General features: G+C 46.9%; 1 protein-coding gene across 2 annotated transcripts in view; it reads left to right on the top strand.

Moving 5' to 3' along the window:
- Window positions 1-15,575, top strand: part of Ptpn3 (protein tyrosine phosphatase non-receptor type 3) — a 146,822-nt gene that overhangs the window by 25,592 nt on the left and 105,655 nt on the right. Inside the window, exon 1 of one of the 2 annotated variants that reach the window (XM_070011346.1) lies at window positions 14,699-14,787. The exons of the other annotated variant lie outside the window; for it this stretch is intronic. The gene's annotated coding sequence lies outside the window, so the exon portion shown is untranslated. Of the gene's footprint in view, window positions 1-14,698; window positions 14,788-15,575 lie in introns of those variants that run through there. 2 annotated transcript variants of the gene reach the window in all.

The raw sequence follows: 15,575 nt of genomic DNA, 5'->3' as shown, positions 1-15,575 counted from the left end.
CTCTTCCTGTTTGACACCATCTGCAGTGAGCAGCTTGCTTTGGCTGCATAGGCAGGTAGAAGGACCCCTCCCTCTGTATTTAGATTCTACTAGCTTCACACTTTCACACATTATATACAATTGAACAAACCTGCCAGCCCAACTGTGAACTCACTCTTATCTTTTCTTCCTAAGCTGGGAGCCTAGATAGGATTGGGTATTTACTCAGAGTGGGACAGGGGTGAGTAAATTTGTTGAAACTTGATCACCTTAGTTTTATTTTTCCTTTCTCTCTTTCTCTCTCCCTTTTTCTCTTTCTTTCTGCTTTCTTCCTTCCTTCCTTCCTTCCTTCCTTCTTTCTTTCTCTCTTTTTCTTTCCTCCTTCCTTCCTTCCTTCCTTCCTTCCTTCCTTCCTTCCTTCCTTCCTTCCTTCCTTCCTTTCTTTCTTTCTTTCTTTCTTTCTTTCTTTCTTTCTTTCTTTCTTTCTTTCTTTCTTTCTTTCTCTCTTTCTCTTTCTCTCTTTCTTTTCTCCTGGAACTTGAATCCCAGATCTTATGCATACTAAACACATTCTCATCAAGCTGTACTCCTAGATTAATTTCTTACTACACTTAAATCAAGCCAAGTTCTTATTATTTTCCATTACACTGTGGTTCAGTGATAGAAAAAAAAAAGTCCATAATACCCGTACATATTTCAAATGCCAGTTCATATGAGGAAACAATTTCCTTACAGTGTTATCTAGATTATTCTCAAGTTCCCTGGGCCGAGGTCACTCTTTGTAGTTAATGTTGGGTTCCTGACCCAAACACAGCCTGTGCCAAATATGAAAAAAAAAGAAAAAGCCAGTTTTCCAAGGTTTGGATAAAGAGGCGGCCGTGGGAACATGGACATACAGGTCTTTCTCTTATTCTGTAAAGTCACTGAGAAGCCAGCACCACCCAGTTGTCCTGGACACACCTGCAGAAGAGCGGGGAGTGGGAAACTGTCCATGAGAGAAAATAGAGCAAAAGGGGATGGGCCCATTTTATAATATCCCACTGTACAAGGACAACTTTTTGCAAGTGGAACAGAAGGAAGTATTGGTCCCAATCAGGAGGGAAATTATTTCTGTACCTATGTGTTAAACATTGAAGCAGGAAGTGGCGGTGTGAATCAAGCGGTAGAGTGCCAGCTTCAGGTAAAAAAGCCAAATAAGAGCATGAGGCCTGGAGTTCAAGCTCCGAGTACAGGCACAAAATAAAAACAAAAAGGAAAAAAAAACATTGACACAACCTTGAAGATTTTGGCAAAGAAAGAAAAAAATATGGATTCAATCTATTCAAAGGAAAATTTAAATGCAGATCAGAACTTCTGGACAGAAGTGACTCATTATAGCACCATTGATAATTACTAGAAATATGAACCATGAAGCTGAATGAACATAAAATAGTGTCTCACTACTCATTACAGAATTCAAAATTAGTTTACAAAGAGGTTGTAATTGCATTGAAAAATGTTAGTGATGTAATTCTGAGAAAGGTAGAGAGATATAAAGCTGAGTCACAGCAAAACTTTGTGAGGAAAAAGGTATCTGTGCACATACAAAAGTTCAAAAGAAGATGTCCTATTTCTAAAGCTAGGAGCAGTTTTATTGTCTTTTTTTCCTTCCAAACTTCTATGACATATGTAGCATCTCAAAAGTCAGAAACTTTTTGTGTGTGCATGACTGGTCCTGGGGCTTGAACTCAGGGTGTGGGCACTGTCCCTAAGCATTTTTACGTAACTCCATTTCCAGCTTTTTGGTGGTTAATTGGATGTATGAGTCTCATGAACTTTCTTATCTGAGCTGGCTTCAAACTGCAATCCTCAAATCACAGCCACCTAAAGAGCTAGGATTACAGGTGTGATCCCACCAGCAACCCAGCCAGAAACATTTTTTAAAATCTATCTATATCTATCTACATAGATATATATATATATATATATATATATATATATATATATATATATATATATATATTATGCATCTATATATGTATATTTGCTCCTAGGATCAAATACATGAAATATATAGAAATGCATCTTTATACCAGAGTGAGTATAATACTGGCTATGGGATTCTGATGACTGTTCTATGAGTGGTTTAACCATGATGCCTATGACACCTATGGTGGCCCTCTCAGATCCTCTATACCAGATCTGTTTGCAATGAGGAGTTACAACCCTACAAGGAGAGAAGCCACAGGCCAGGGAAGTGCTCAGCAATATCAACTGGACTCTTTCATGCAGGACTGTAAACAGGATTACAAAAGGGAAAAAGGAGAGAAGACACACAAAAAGACCCCAAGAGATCCCACATACAGTAACTGATAGAAGTCAGTGATCTCCAAAGAAGAGGTCTTTCAGTATCCACACCCCACACTGGGGCTGAGCAAGGCCTCTTCTTGACATGATTTTGCCAGTGGAGCATTCCGCGAACACAGTGGGCAGATACCTGATGATGAACTCTACGGGTAGATACAATCTGCATATTGTTGCTGAACTTGAGATCATGATCCAGTTAAGAAGTTTAAGGTCAGCACAGAGGGTGTAACTTAGTAGAACAACATGTGCTTACCTGGCTTCCACGCTCTTGCTCCCAGAGCCTAGAATTAACTTTTCCATGGAGAGAGGCCCAGCCATGCATGGTTTACTTTTAGCTGAACCCAGAGCAGAGCAGTAGAACTATCTTGTCAGCACACAGAATCATGAGAAAGAAAAAGAAATTCCTTGCCACTCTCAGCCAGTGGTTGATTACCAGCAATAGGCAGGTAAGAGACACAAGGGTCTCCTGTGGCTGCTGCTGCTCCTTGAGTCTCCTGATTCCAAAAGACCTTCACTCCTGGCCCAGCTGAATGTCTGTTCTTTGAGATCCCCATCTTCTTCATCACCTCCTATCATCTTATAATGACTCAACATTAGTTTAAGGCAGTGGTTTTCAAGCCCTACCTACAAAGGGATGAGTGACATATAAGGAATTTAGGCCTAAAAAACACAATAATAATATGGTATAATTGTAAAGGGCAGGCCAGCAGGAAAGGAAAAAAGGAAAAGTTATATATGGGAGAGAGGGTGTTGTAAACACAATCTATTATATTAAATATATGCATAAGTATGGCATAATGAATCCCATTATATTTCGTTGTTGTTGGTGGTGGTTATGAGTCTTGAACTCAGGGCCTAGGCTCTGTCCCTGAGCTTTTGTGCTCATAACTAGCGTTCGACCACTTTGAGCCACCGTGCCATTTCAAATGAATCCCATTATACACTGTTAAGAAGGAGGGAGAGAAGGAAGTGGGTTAAGAAAGAGTCCTACAGATGAGGTGAAGCTGATTGAAGTACATTATATGCATGTACACAACTATCACAGTGAAATGGTTTTTTTACAAATTAAATTATACTAATAAATTTTAGAAGGAAAAAAAAACGTAAAGAGCTGAAGAAAAGTCAAATACTCACTTTGTGGGTTTTGTTCATCAGTCTAGCCTAGACCTGGAATAGTGTCTGTCACATAACCAGGCCTGAAGAATTTTTAAAAGAAAAAAAAATTTTAAGGCAATGGACGTGTTAAGTAGGACCCCATCTTATGTAGTGATTTGGAAGTGTAGGCGGGTCCAGAAAACTGATTACTGAGCTAGCTGATTGATATTAAGGCAGGTGGCCTATAGACAGAACTAATCAATTTCCAGCTAATTCCCATCACCTGGAACTCCTCTAAGCAATAAAATGCCCCTAATCTCTGCTCACCTCTGACCCACTGAATCTGAAAATCCCTAGAGAGGGAGACCCACAGTCCATATTGATAAGCTCCTGGGTAGATCTGGTGTAGCTGGTTCCAAATGAGGACACTTGGAAAACCCTGGTCCCACCCACACAACCTCCAAAAGGCATATGGCAGCCATACACACTTCCCTGAACAGAGAACATGCACCTACTTAAAACATTATCACACAAATCTCCCAAAGGTTTTTGAAGAAAGGTTTTGGCCCCAATAAGTGCCTGTTAGGGATTCCTTCTAAGTCAAATGGCTCATCTGTCACACTGCTGTTATTTGTCACTGGCTCCTGAGTGCCATAGGAAGAAATGAAGCAAGGCGTATGATCTCACATTAGAACTAGAAACACCAAGCACGGGATTCTTAAGCCTTTAATCATAAGCATAGCATGCATGGGATTAAGTCGTTTCTCTATTTTTAGGAAATCAATCAGAATTCATTATGAGGCCTCTTATTCTTCCTAAGAGAGAACCCCCCCCACACACCACACACACACACACACACATACACACACACACACACACAGTGTTTAAGGAAGGGAATCCCCAGACACATCTATGGGAACAAAGCCCTGGGTGATATGGGCCTGGCATCACTTGTTTTCTCTCTCTGGCCCTTGTTGCCCCTTCTTCATGATCCCCCCCCTCCTCCACCATTGTTAGTCCTGACAATTGGTTTCCTTCTGAAGCACCAATGCATATGCTGACTTACCTCTTGATTCTAATACAAGTTGGGCACCATTTCTTTGTTCTTTGTGCCTGCCCATCCCCATTCACCTGGGACTTTTCTACCTTTGGTGTCTGTCCAGTCTTCTACCCTCTGGTCAGATGGGTTGACGGGCCCCATTTTGATCTCCTCCATCCCACCCCCACCCCCATCACACACTGGGCATTTTGCCAAGCCTCTGCAGCTGGCTGTACTTAGGAGGTGAACTCTCCACCCCCTTTCCACGAGTCCCAGATCCTTGAGGGCAGAGGCTTTTGCTTGCTCTGGCCTATGTCTCTAGCCCAGAGCAGGAATTCATGTATTTCTGTTGGTTGAATGTGTGGAAGTCAGGATCTGTCTTTGACAAAGAAGTGCTCATTCTTACATATGGTCATGATATTTCTCTTATTATGTTTCTGATTTCCTGCTGCTAACCTTTGTCCTCTTTGTGTGTGTGTACGCACGCGCGTGCGTGCGTGTGCACACACACACACACACACACACACACACACACACACACACACACACACACAAGAATACTTTTCCCAGAAGGGGCCCACAGTCTTTTATATATTTAGCAATAATAAGCATAGTCCATGTGGCATTTGGAAGATAACTCAGGGGATTTTCTGAGAGCTTTTTGGGGTATGTGGGGGGGGGATAGGGGAAGGCTTGCCTATTAATAACTAAATGCAAGCCAAGATGTGTCAAGAATCCTAAAAGAAAAGACCAAAAACCCTACCATGCAGGAGTTATCTAGCTCATCAGCACTTGAGATAACTGGGAAGAGGGAGCATCTGTGATGGATGTTAAAAGGTAGATGAGATTTCAGCAGGCAGAGCTGTGGACTGAGTTGTTTTGGGAAGATGATGGTGGTGGCTTTCCGAGAGAAGCAAGAAAGAGGATCGGGCCTGTTCTTGGTTGGGATGACCAGACTAAAAAGGCTGTCATGATTTAAATGTGATTTGTCCCCTCCCAAACTCAGGGAAAAATTCAAGTTGCCATGTAATGGTGTGGAGAGGTGGTAGGGCCTTTAATAGGTGTTGAAGAGGGATTCCGATGCCTTTTTCAGGTGGGATGTAGCTCAGTGACAAAGGGCTTACCTAGCCAGGACAAAGTCCTGGGTTGGAGCACCAGTACCAAAAAAGAAAAAAACAAAACAAAACAAAAAAACAACAAATAAAATGCCTTTTACACAGGACTAAGTTAATTCTCACAGGAAAGACTGAATGCATTGTTTCAAGATCATCGGCTCCTCAAGTGCCTACTTTTGCACTTTCTTTGTGTTAAAAAGCTGTATGAAGCCTTAGCATATGACTAGACGTGGTCACCTAATTTTGGATTTTGCGGTCTCATAAAACATGGAGCCCCCCCAAATAAATCCTTTCCCTGATAAATTACCTTGTCTCTAGCATTCTGTTATAGTAAGAAGATAGACAAGGTCAAAGATGAAGAAATGGGGAAAGAGTTAAGTATTCTGATGTGATAGCTGGAGGAACTGCATTGTGGGTAAGGAAGTTAGGATAAGATGAGGAATGCCAGGCCTGGCCTCCGTGACCACTGCTTGGATCACTGCTCCTGAATTTTGTCAGGCAATCCTACAGCCCTCATCCACCCACACCCTTTGCGTGACGATGACGTGCCTTAGGACTTCTGCTGTCCCTGACTGAACATGGATCCCTTCAACTTCACATGTGACTCATGTTTACAGAGGCATCTTTGGACAGTGTGTTTGGACTGTGATGCAATGACTGTGTGTACCCTGGAAAAAATGAGACAGCCCATCCCAGCAGGACGCCAGGGTGCAGTTGAGGAAATCCTGTGATGTGTCATCCATGCAACACTAGAAGGTCACCGGAGCACTCGGCAGGCTGAACAGCGTCCCCGTTCTTGAAATGTCACCAGGAGATGGGAGTGCTGTTTTCTCCTGGGCCCACATGGAGTTTTCATAGTGTCAGAGATGAACCGCTGAGCCCAGCAAGAGCAGGTTCTCAAGTGATCTTCCCACCTCCTCCCATCCGTCCTGGTAGATGTGACTTCCAGTAAGGTCCTGGGGGTGGGAGTCAAATTCTCCATCTGTCCTAGGCCATTTTGTTAGCAATGATGGCAGGGAAGTTCAAGCCTGATTCTAAGGTCACCAGATCCATGCATCTTTCCCTTTTATCCTCATCCAAAAGCTCTTTAAAAAAAAATCTGTTCTATCCTTCAACCATGTGAATTTCCAGTACGAGTAAGCACTCTTGAATGATGGCTGCTTTCTTTAGGCCAAGTGTATATTGCTGGATCCTGATTACAGTTAGAACCATACCTTGTCAAATGACCAGCAAGATTAAGGAAGAGTGGAAAAAAAACAAAAAGATTTTTTAAAATACTATGCAGCTGGGTGCCAGTGGCACCCAGCTGTAATACTACCTACTCAGGAGGTAGATATCTGAGGATTGAGGTTCAAAGCCAACCCAGGATGGAAAGAGTCTGTGAGACTCTTTATCTCCAATAAACCACCAGAAAACTGGAAGTGGCACTGTGGCTCAAGTGGCAGAGCACTTGCCTTGAGCTGAAGAGCTCAGGGACAGCGCCCAGGCCCAGAGTTCCATCCCCATGACTGACAAAAAAATAAATATAAAAAATAAATATAATGCATACTTCTATTTTTTCCAGAAGACACTTCTTTATTTTTAAATAAAATAGGCTAGGATATCACATGGGAGAACATTCAGAAGATATAAACAGGCTTAGGGCAAAACATAAACTTCCACCCCCTCACTTCCCCACTGCCAGTCCTCTAGTTCCTCTTCAGGGAGGTAATGACCTTCCCAGGTCCAGTTTTGTGTGCATCCTACCAACGGTCCAGTTTTGTGTGCATCCTACCAACTTCAATGTGTATATTTTAAGGTCCACTCCTGTGGGCAAACATCATCACCACTCTCATTACTGACTCCTAGATTGCTCTTGGTCTCAGGAGAGCAGGATGATGTCAGGGACTCAAGGTCAAGGGCAGCGGGCTTGACAGCTGGATATTCCTACTTGTGTATAGGGAATTGACCTCTCTCTATCTCTTCGTCCTTTTCTATCTCTCTATACATGCACCTTGCTCATGAAGTTGATTCATGGGAGTAGTGGTGAGTTTCAGTAATCCCAACACTCAGGAAGCTCAGGAGTTCGAGACCAGCCTAGGCTATATAATAAGACCCTGTCCAAAAGAAAAAAAAAAAAAAAGCCAGGCTGTGTGGTAAGGCTCTGCTATCCCAGCTATTCAGGAGGCAGAGATCAGGAAGATGGAAGTTTGAAGCCTAAACTGTTATTGAGATCCTATCTCAACCAACAAGCCAGGCATGGGAGATATGATTGTCATCTCAGCAGCAAGGAATGCATAAATAGGAGGTTTATGGTCTGAGGCCAGCTCTAAAAACTCAGGACATGATCTGAAAAATAAAGGGCTGGAAGTGTAGTTCAAGTGATAGAAGGCCTGCCTAGCAAATGTGGTGCCCTGATTTTAAATCCTAGTATGGAGGAGGAGGAGGAGGAGGAGGAGGAAGAGGGGGAGGGGGAGGGGGAGGAGGAGAGACAGAGGAGGGAGGGAGTGACAGAAAAAATGAACAGATGAAAGTGATGTTCTGATCCAATGTCCCATTCATCCAAGCATCAGTCAGCAATACCTAGAAGACCATAATCTCTTAATAAAATGTCCCATCTTTAGTCTATGTTCTTGGTATACTTACATTGCAGGTTATCAGCAAATATTATTAAACTTAAGTATGGGACCTTAGTGCAAATCTCTGCCTCTGTGAGGCCCTGGCTTCAGTTCCCAGTACCAAAACTAAATTAAACTACATTTTGGTGTGCATAAATATGTATAGCAGATTATAAAATTCAGAGCTCCAGAAGGTCTAAGGCCTGGAGCCTGCCTTTTACAAGGACTGGTTCTCTAAGGTGATCCTGACCTATAACAGGTAGATTCCTGGGTCACCTGAGAAACACAAACACTGCTTGCAGTAATATTCCTGACTCTGGATTTTGTAATGTTTTCTTCTTTGTTGCTGCTTTTTCAGTCATGATTATCATTAAGACTACTCTACATTCATGATTCTCTCTCCCTATTTTTCTCTCTCTCTCCCTTTCTGTCTCTCTCTCCTTCCCTCCTTCCCTCCTTCCCTCTCTCTCCCTATCCCCTCTCCCTCTTCCTCTTCCTCTGTTTTCAGTATAGGAACCACTGTCCCTGGATTCTCTAAGATAACACTACTCTTCCAGAGAAGGCCATTGCTTAAACCTGGCAAGTTCACGATGCCAACTTTCACTCTCTGCATTTCTCATGGGCTCTTTTCCCCTTGAAAGCTCCAGCCATCTGTTCATGGAAGTATCCTCAATGATTTGGTTTTCCAGAGCAAGGCCTCAAAGGCCCTAATTTCTGTTTTCCCAGCTAACAGCAAGTCCTTAGGGTCTAATATGGTCTGGACCTCTCTGTCAGTTCAGTGTCATGTGTGCCAGAAGAATGTTTTTCATAGCCTGTGTACTCTTCTTTGAGGTGGTTGTTCTTATTATCTTTCCACACGGGCACAATCTGGGTTGACTTGCTGACCTGTCACGGAGGGCTGCTATTTGGATCTGTGATTAGCATCAAGTCAACATCAAGTAACCATCAGAAGGCATAGCATTTGCCTCCTAATGTGCTGACAAGCGCACTGATAGCTTGTAAGTTGGCTAGATCAGGATGGGAGGTGGAGCCTTTCTCAGAGCTGATGGAAGGCAGCCCTTGATTCTAGCAGCTACCTCTCCACTTTGTTTCCTGCAGCTTCTTCCTTGGTCCCACCAGACTTCTTCTACATTTGCTTCCTTGATGGCCTTGTGACTATTCTTCCCTCTTTCTGGAAGATTCTTCTCTGAAGGGCTTCAATCTTGTTTAAGATTGCATCTCCTCTCCTCCATCATTCTATCATCCTTATCATCTTTACACTTCATTTATTTATCAAGACACTCTTACTATTCTTATAGATCCCTGGATTAGAATACTGCCCACCTAGTGTAGGGCTTTTTGTGTGTTCTGAATACTGCTATCTTCTAGGCATTAAGAGCAGTATATGACATATAGCAAGTGCCTAATAAGTATTAGATGAATGAATTTTCTAATGTCTCACTGACAACAATCATCTCATGGCTGTTCTTATATACTTGCTAAATTTGTGAATCAGTTTTACAGAACAAAACTATTCAGTAACACTGTGCACTGCATAGAAAATTAGGCTTACCTGTTAGTGTTTCTTGAGCTGGGGGTGTTGCTTAGTTACAGAGTGCCTACTGACCATACTCAGATCTGTGGGTTCTATCTTCAAGATCTCAAGGTAAATAAAGATCAATGTCTGTGCTTTTCAAAGGAGAGTTTAGGAGCAAAGGTTTGGGTGTGGAGGGGTGCTGGGTTTGACTAACACTTCTCTAGAACACTCCTGATGAAACAGGCATTGGTCACCATTTGCCATCACAGACCATCCTTGGAGGACATATCCTGTTTCACCCTTCATGAAGAAAACATTTAATGTGGTGGTGGTGGTGGTGGTGGTGGTGGTGGTGGTGGTGCTGTGTGTGTGTGTGTGTGTGTGTGTGTGTGTGTGTGTGTGTGTGTGTGTGTGTGTGTGTGTGTGTTGCCAATACTGGGGCTTGAACTCCTGGTCTTGTAGTCTTATTTGGATTTTCACTCACAGCTGGCACTCTTAAGTCACAGCTCTAGTTCAGTCTTCTTGCTGGTTAGTTGGAGATAAGAGTCTCTGGATTTGTCTGTCTGGGTTGTCCTAAAACCTCCTTTAGCAGACCTCAGCCTCCTGGATAGCTAGGATTGCAGACATAAGCCCACAGCACCTGACAACTCCATTCTAGGGTAACTATTTTCCCTCTCTTTTTTTTCTGCTTACTAACTTTCAAATTCATTTTTTCCTGATTACAAAAAAAAATCCAGCTTATTGTAAAATAAGAGTGAACTCTAAAAGACATACAAAGAAGTAGATACCTAAAGACCTGAAATCCTTTTTTGTAGATAAAATACCATCCACTGCCTGCTTATCTTCCCCTAAAGGCACAGCCATCATGAACATTTTAGTATAATTCTTTCAAGTTCTCTTTTCTTCTGTGTGTTTCCATTAGGCTGAGATACAGGAAGCCAGGCCTATGTTTAACCATTTTTGGCTCACACAATGGCAATGATAAATGGCTCAACCCAGTAGCTCACACAATGGAGCCCACACTATGAATATCATTTTACACTGTGTTCTTTTCACATCATTCTAATAGCACCACTTGTCCGTGTCTTTCCGGATCCTTGGGCTCCTTATGGGCTCGCATTAACAGCACAAATAATTCATAAGCATTAGTATGTCAACCATGAGCCACGCCCTGTCAATCATCAGACCAGTTCAAGCGCTGCCTACACTTCCTGAGCCTTGATGTGAACGATAGATAGACAAGCTCAATGCTTCTTCCAGGAAATGTTTCCTATGGATCCTCCCTACCAATGGCTGGTGTGCAGTGCCTGACATAGACCTTCTGCCCAAATAATGCCTTCTGGAAATGCTGCTCAGAACTGTGCTCATTGCTCATGCCTTGTACCTCCCACATGAATCTGGTCTGTGACTAGTGATGAATCTTCAGCTGTGGCATACCTTCCACTCTAATGGAATGACTGTCTGCTTTATTGTTTCATGATCTCTGGATTTCTGAGCCAGGTACAGTTGACCTGTAAAAGGGAGAGATGGGATTCTGTGGAGTTTCACAGTAGAAAGGGGGCTGCTCCTGCTGCCCTTGGCTTTGTCTCAAAAAAACAGCATCAGGACTACACCTTGGCACAGCAAAGTCCTGAGGAGTCCACATGTCACCTGCTTCCATAGGGTTGTGGCCGTGTCTTTGGGATGACTGACCAAAGACAGTCAGTCCTCTACCTAAATCCATTCTTAGTCCCAATCAGGAATAAATTGTTCTAGATTTGGCTAGGTTCAACCATACTTAAGAAGGTTGTTTGTCCATCCAAAAGTCTCACTGACATAAGATTTGGGAAGTCTGGATATAGATCATCCATCATTGCTGATAGCAACATTAAATCACTTCAGATACAAAGGACTGGAAAAGGATAGTATGGACCATAATATTTGGCTCTCAAGAATAATAAAATAGTAACAGGGGACCAGAACACTCAAAGGTAATCTATAAATTACAAACAAATTAAAGAGTAGAGAGAAATAAGGCCCCCAAAGCACAAAATAAAACAATATGGAGGCTCATCTTATATCAATGCATGGTAAGCTACCATGTAGAAGGCCAGTGACCCTAAGACCTAATACCCTTGGCTTTGAAGTCAAACCAACTTGCATTCCTATCCTGACAATGACGGGCTATGAACAGCCTGGGATTGTTTCTCTTCTGTAAAACTAAGTAAAAAATGCCCACTGTAAGGACTGAAGAGAGAATGAAACTTGAACTTGAGTCACCATTATTCTAAGATTATTAAATGTATACTTATTGTTAGACTTACAAAAGTGTTTGATTTGGTCTTTTATATGTTTATTATTGCAAATACAGCATTATGCTATCCATCAACTTAAAGAAAAGCTTAGGTAAAGTTAAGAAGAAAACAAAACCAACTCCACCACCCCAAACTCAAATTATTATTTGCATTTCCTTCTAGTTCTAGTCCCAGTGAATATATCCATATCATCTTTACACAATTCATGTTTTCAAATGTTTCTCTTATGATGGTAACTACAAGTTCCAGGTACATCCTACTCTAATTTAGTATAAATTTGTTATTATTTTCAACAAATATATCATAACCTGCTTGATTATTCTTCTGTTGTGGAACATCTGGTCTGTTCTCAATTGGGGGAACTTTCTTTCCCTTTGTTCTTGAATCTGTGATGGTGATTTAAAATACATTAGGTCGTTTCCCTTAAGTGTGGGGATATTTCTAGCTCGAGTTTGAGACTGTTGCTTAAGTGAATGGTTGTTGAGTAGGGGAGGAAAAGGTGGTTTCAGTCTAGTGGACAGCAAATGGAGACAACTCCAAGAGAATTCATACATTGGCGATCCTTGATTTCCTCATCTTAGCAACTGGCAAGCCGGTAGGCAGATGACAGAGAACTGAGGTAGTGGCTCAGGAAAAGGGTCTGGGAGTATATGGAGCTCAGTGGTAAGGTTGCTGTTTAGCATGTTACAAGGTCCTGGGTTCAATCTCCAGCACCTCAACCCCTTCTCCGAAAAGGAAAAAAAAAAACAAATTCTTTGAAGCGGATTTCACAAGCTTACGTTCTTATTTCAATGCCCACGTGCTGCTGCGCGGACGAAGTGTGGGCGCTTGTGTTCTGTGCAGCACAGACAGGGTAAGGAGCTGGTTCCAGATCACACAGCAGCTGGTAAAGAGAACAGAGCGCATTGTCTGCTGACTCTGATTTCCAAGTTTTCCTCCGGCGCTTGGGAAAAATAAATGTTCCCTAGCACTCCCTGCGAGGAGGCCAATCTGTGCGCTGCAGAGAGCCGGGGCGGGGAGGGGGGGGGGGCTTCTGGTGGGGGTGTCCTGGTGCCTCCAGTGTGTGTGTGTGTGTGGGGAACTCCGCTCCGGGCGCTCCGCCTCGCCAGGGCTCTGAGCATGCCCAGTGCGCTCGCCTCCCGTCCCCACGGTGCTGCCCTGGCACCGCGCGTCTCCAGGTTTTTCAGGCGGCCGAGGGGAGGGGGGGGGGAAGGCCCGGGTGGGGCGCGGGCCGTGCTGCCCCCAGGGACTCCCCCCCCTCCATCGGAATTCCCCCGGACGAGGTGCCCAGGCGCCGCCCGCTGGCGACGGCGCTCCCCGGGGATGGATGCGCCAGGCGGGGACAAGGACCAGAGAGGCACCGTGGGGATGTCGGGGAGCCTGGATTGGAACCTCAGGGTTCCAGCCGTCTCTCACCCTTGTTCCACGTGTGCATCCCACCGATGGTTTTTAAGTTCCTACTGGGTGCCAAGCAACTGCAGCTGTAGCAACTGTAGGAAAGACGGGCGGAGCCCCAGAGGGGACCTTCTGGAGGGGATGCACCCTCAGAAGGAAGCCAAATCGGGGGGCAGCGGGGAGACAAAGCCACAGACCTCAGAGGCCACTCTGCTCTGGCGCTTTATTGTCTTTGCATTGGCTGTTCCTTCTGCAGCGATGCCCGTCCCCTGTTTAGATCTGAGAGGCTGAAAATGTCCCCTCTCAGTGTTACCCAGACCTGGACCTCCGCTCAGGGCAGGATCCGCAGCATCGCATGGAAAACGGCACTACCTCCACTCTCGAACCTTCTCGTCTGGCTTTTTCCACTGCTGTTTCCCTCCCTCTCTCTCTTCCCCACCCCCCTTCTCCCTCCCTCCCCTCCAACGTTACACCTTCCAATACACTACGTCTTTTGCTAATTTGCTGTTTAACTACTGTCTGTCTCTCTTTCCTCCAAACTCCCACCAGGAGACAGGTTGTTGTTGTTTAATCTGTTGGTTAAGCGCGTGTGAAGAACTCCTTAAGTCTTCGTGGGCTGGAGAGGGATGCAGACTTTAAAGGAAATGAAGAACGTGGACAGTGCCCAGGAGCCCGGAGCTGAGTTAGGAGGGTGACCAGGCCAGGCCTGTCCGGCCCAGGGACGCGTGTCCAAAAGGAACGTGAAAAGCTAGGCAAGGATGTCCCGCATAGACAGAAAGGCATAACGAGCCAGGGTCCCGGCGTGCGGGGCTGTGCGCGCGTGGGGGCCAGAAAGGTGTGGGTGGAGCTGCAAGGAAGGCCGGCAGGCGAGGGGCGGGCGAGGCGGGGGGACCGCAGCGGGCTAGGGGGTCCAGGGGGCCCGAGGGGCCTCGGGCAGGCGGCTAATCCCGGGAATCTTCGTAGTGCAACCCGGGGAGCACTGGCCTGGGAGTCCGCGGGACCCCAGCCCAGCCACCGGCCCTCCACGGCTTTGCCATTCCAAGGCGCGAATCACCGGGAGCCCGGGCGCACAGTAGGTGTCCATCCTATAATTGCGTAAGGAAGGCATTCCTGCGTGCACGCGCCAGGCAACCCCCCGGGCGGCCGGAGCTCGGGGAAGGGCGAAGGGAACTCCCCTCCCCTACCCCCCCCCCCCCGGGCTCAGGCCCGGGCCGGAGCGCCCCCTCCCCCTCCCCCGCTTCCCCGCCCCCAGCCCGGCGCGCGGGCCCGAGGCGGCCAGCCGGGCCAGCGGGAGCCGCCCGCGGGCGGCACTGGGCATGCTCAGACGGCGGCCAGGTCGCGCCGCGAGCGAGCTTCCGTGCCGCCCGCACGCGCTACCTACCTGGGCGCCCCGCGCCCCCGGATGCTGCAGGTAAGAGCCGGCGCGACCCCCCGCGGCCCGGAGCGCGGCGCGGGCGGCGGGAGCGGCGCGGGGGACGGGGAGGCCCCCCGCACTCCGTACCCTTCACCCCTGCCCGTGCCCCGGGCGCGGCGGACGCGCGGGCGGGCTGGGGGGCCGGCGGGCGCGGTGGCCCCGGGGTCCCCACGCCGCGCCGGGCTGGGAAGGGGCTCTGGGCCTCGCTCACCTGGCGGGGTTGGGGCGGAGCGCGAGCCGGGACCGGGTGGGGCTCGGCCGGGGCGGGCGTCCGGGACGCGGCGGCGGCGGCGGCGGGCGTGGGCGTGCGCTCCGGCCGAGCCGGGGCCGGGGACGCGGGGCGGGGGGAGGCGCGGGCCCCGCGACGCAGCGGCCCCGGCCCCGGCCGACCCCCCTCCCCGCCCCGAGGGGCGCCCAGCCCGCGGGGAACGAACCCCTCGCCGCTTCCCGAGTTCGGCCCCCAGGGTGACGCCGCCTCTCGGCTTTCAAAGATGGCATTTCCTGGGCCTGGCACGAACTCGAGCGTCCATAAACCTTCCCCGCTCCTCGGGCGATTTGGAGCGATCGATCCACCGATCGATCCGGTAACCGGGACCCACAAACGACCGTGGGCTGCTGCGGGGCGTGCAGGTGACAGCGCCCCCGCGCCCCGGAAATTCCCGTTCTCTGCCACCTGAACTTTATGGCAAAGTTGCGTGCGGTAGCCTTAAAAATTCATGGGAAGTTAACTTGACACCTGGGGTGTCCGAGGTGGTGCCAAGAGTTGGTGGCCGGGGAAACTGGAA

Source organism: Dipodomys merriami, unplaced genomic scaffold (assembly GCF_024711535.1).
Source record: "Dipodomys merriami isolate MVZ:Mamm:240054 unplaced genomic scaffold, mDipMer1.0.p SCAF_11, whole genome shotgun sequence".
Classification (NCBI taxonomy): Eukaryota; Metazoa; Chordata; class Mammalia; order Rodentia; family Heteromyidae; genus Dipodomys; species Dipodomys merriami.
The sequence above is the reverse complement of the archived record's forward strand: the minus strand, read 5'-3'. Positions and strand labels throughout refer to the sequence as shown.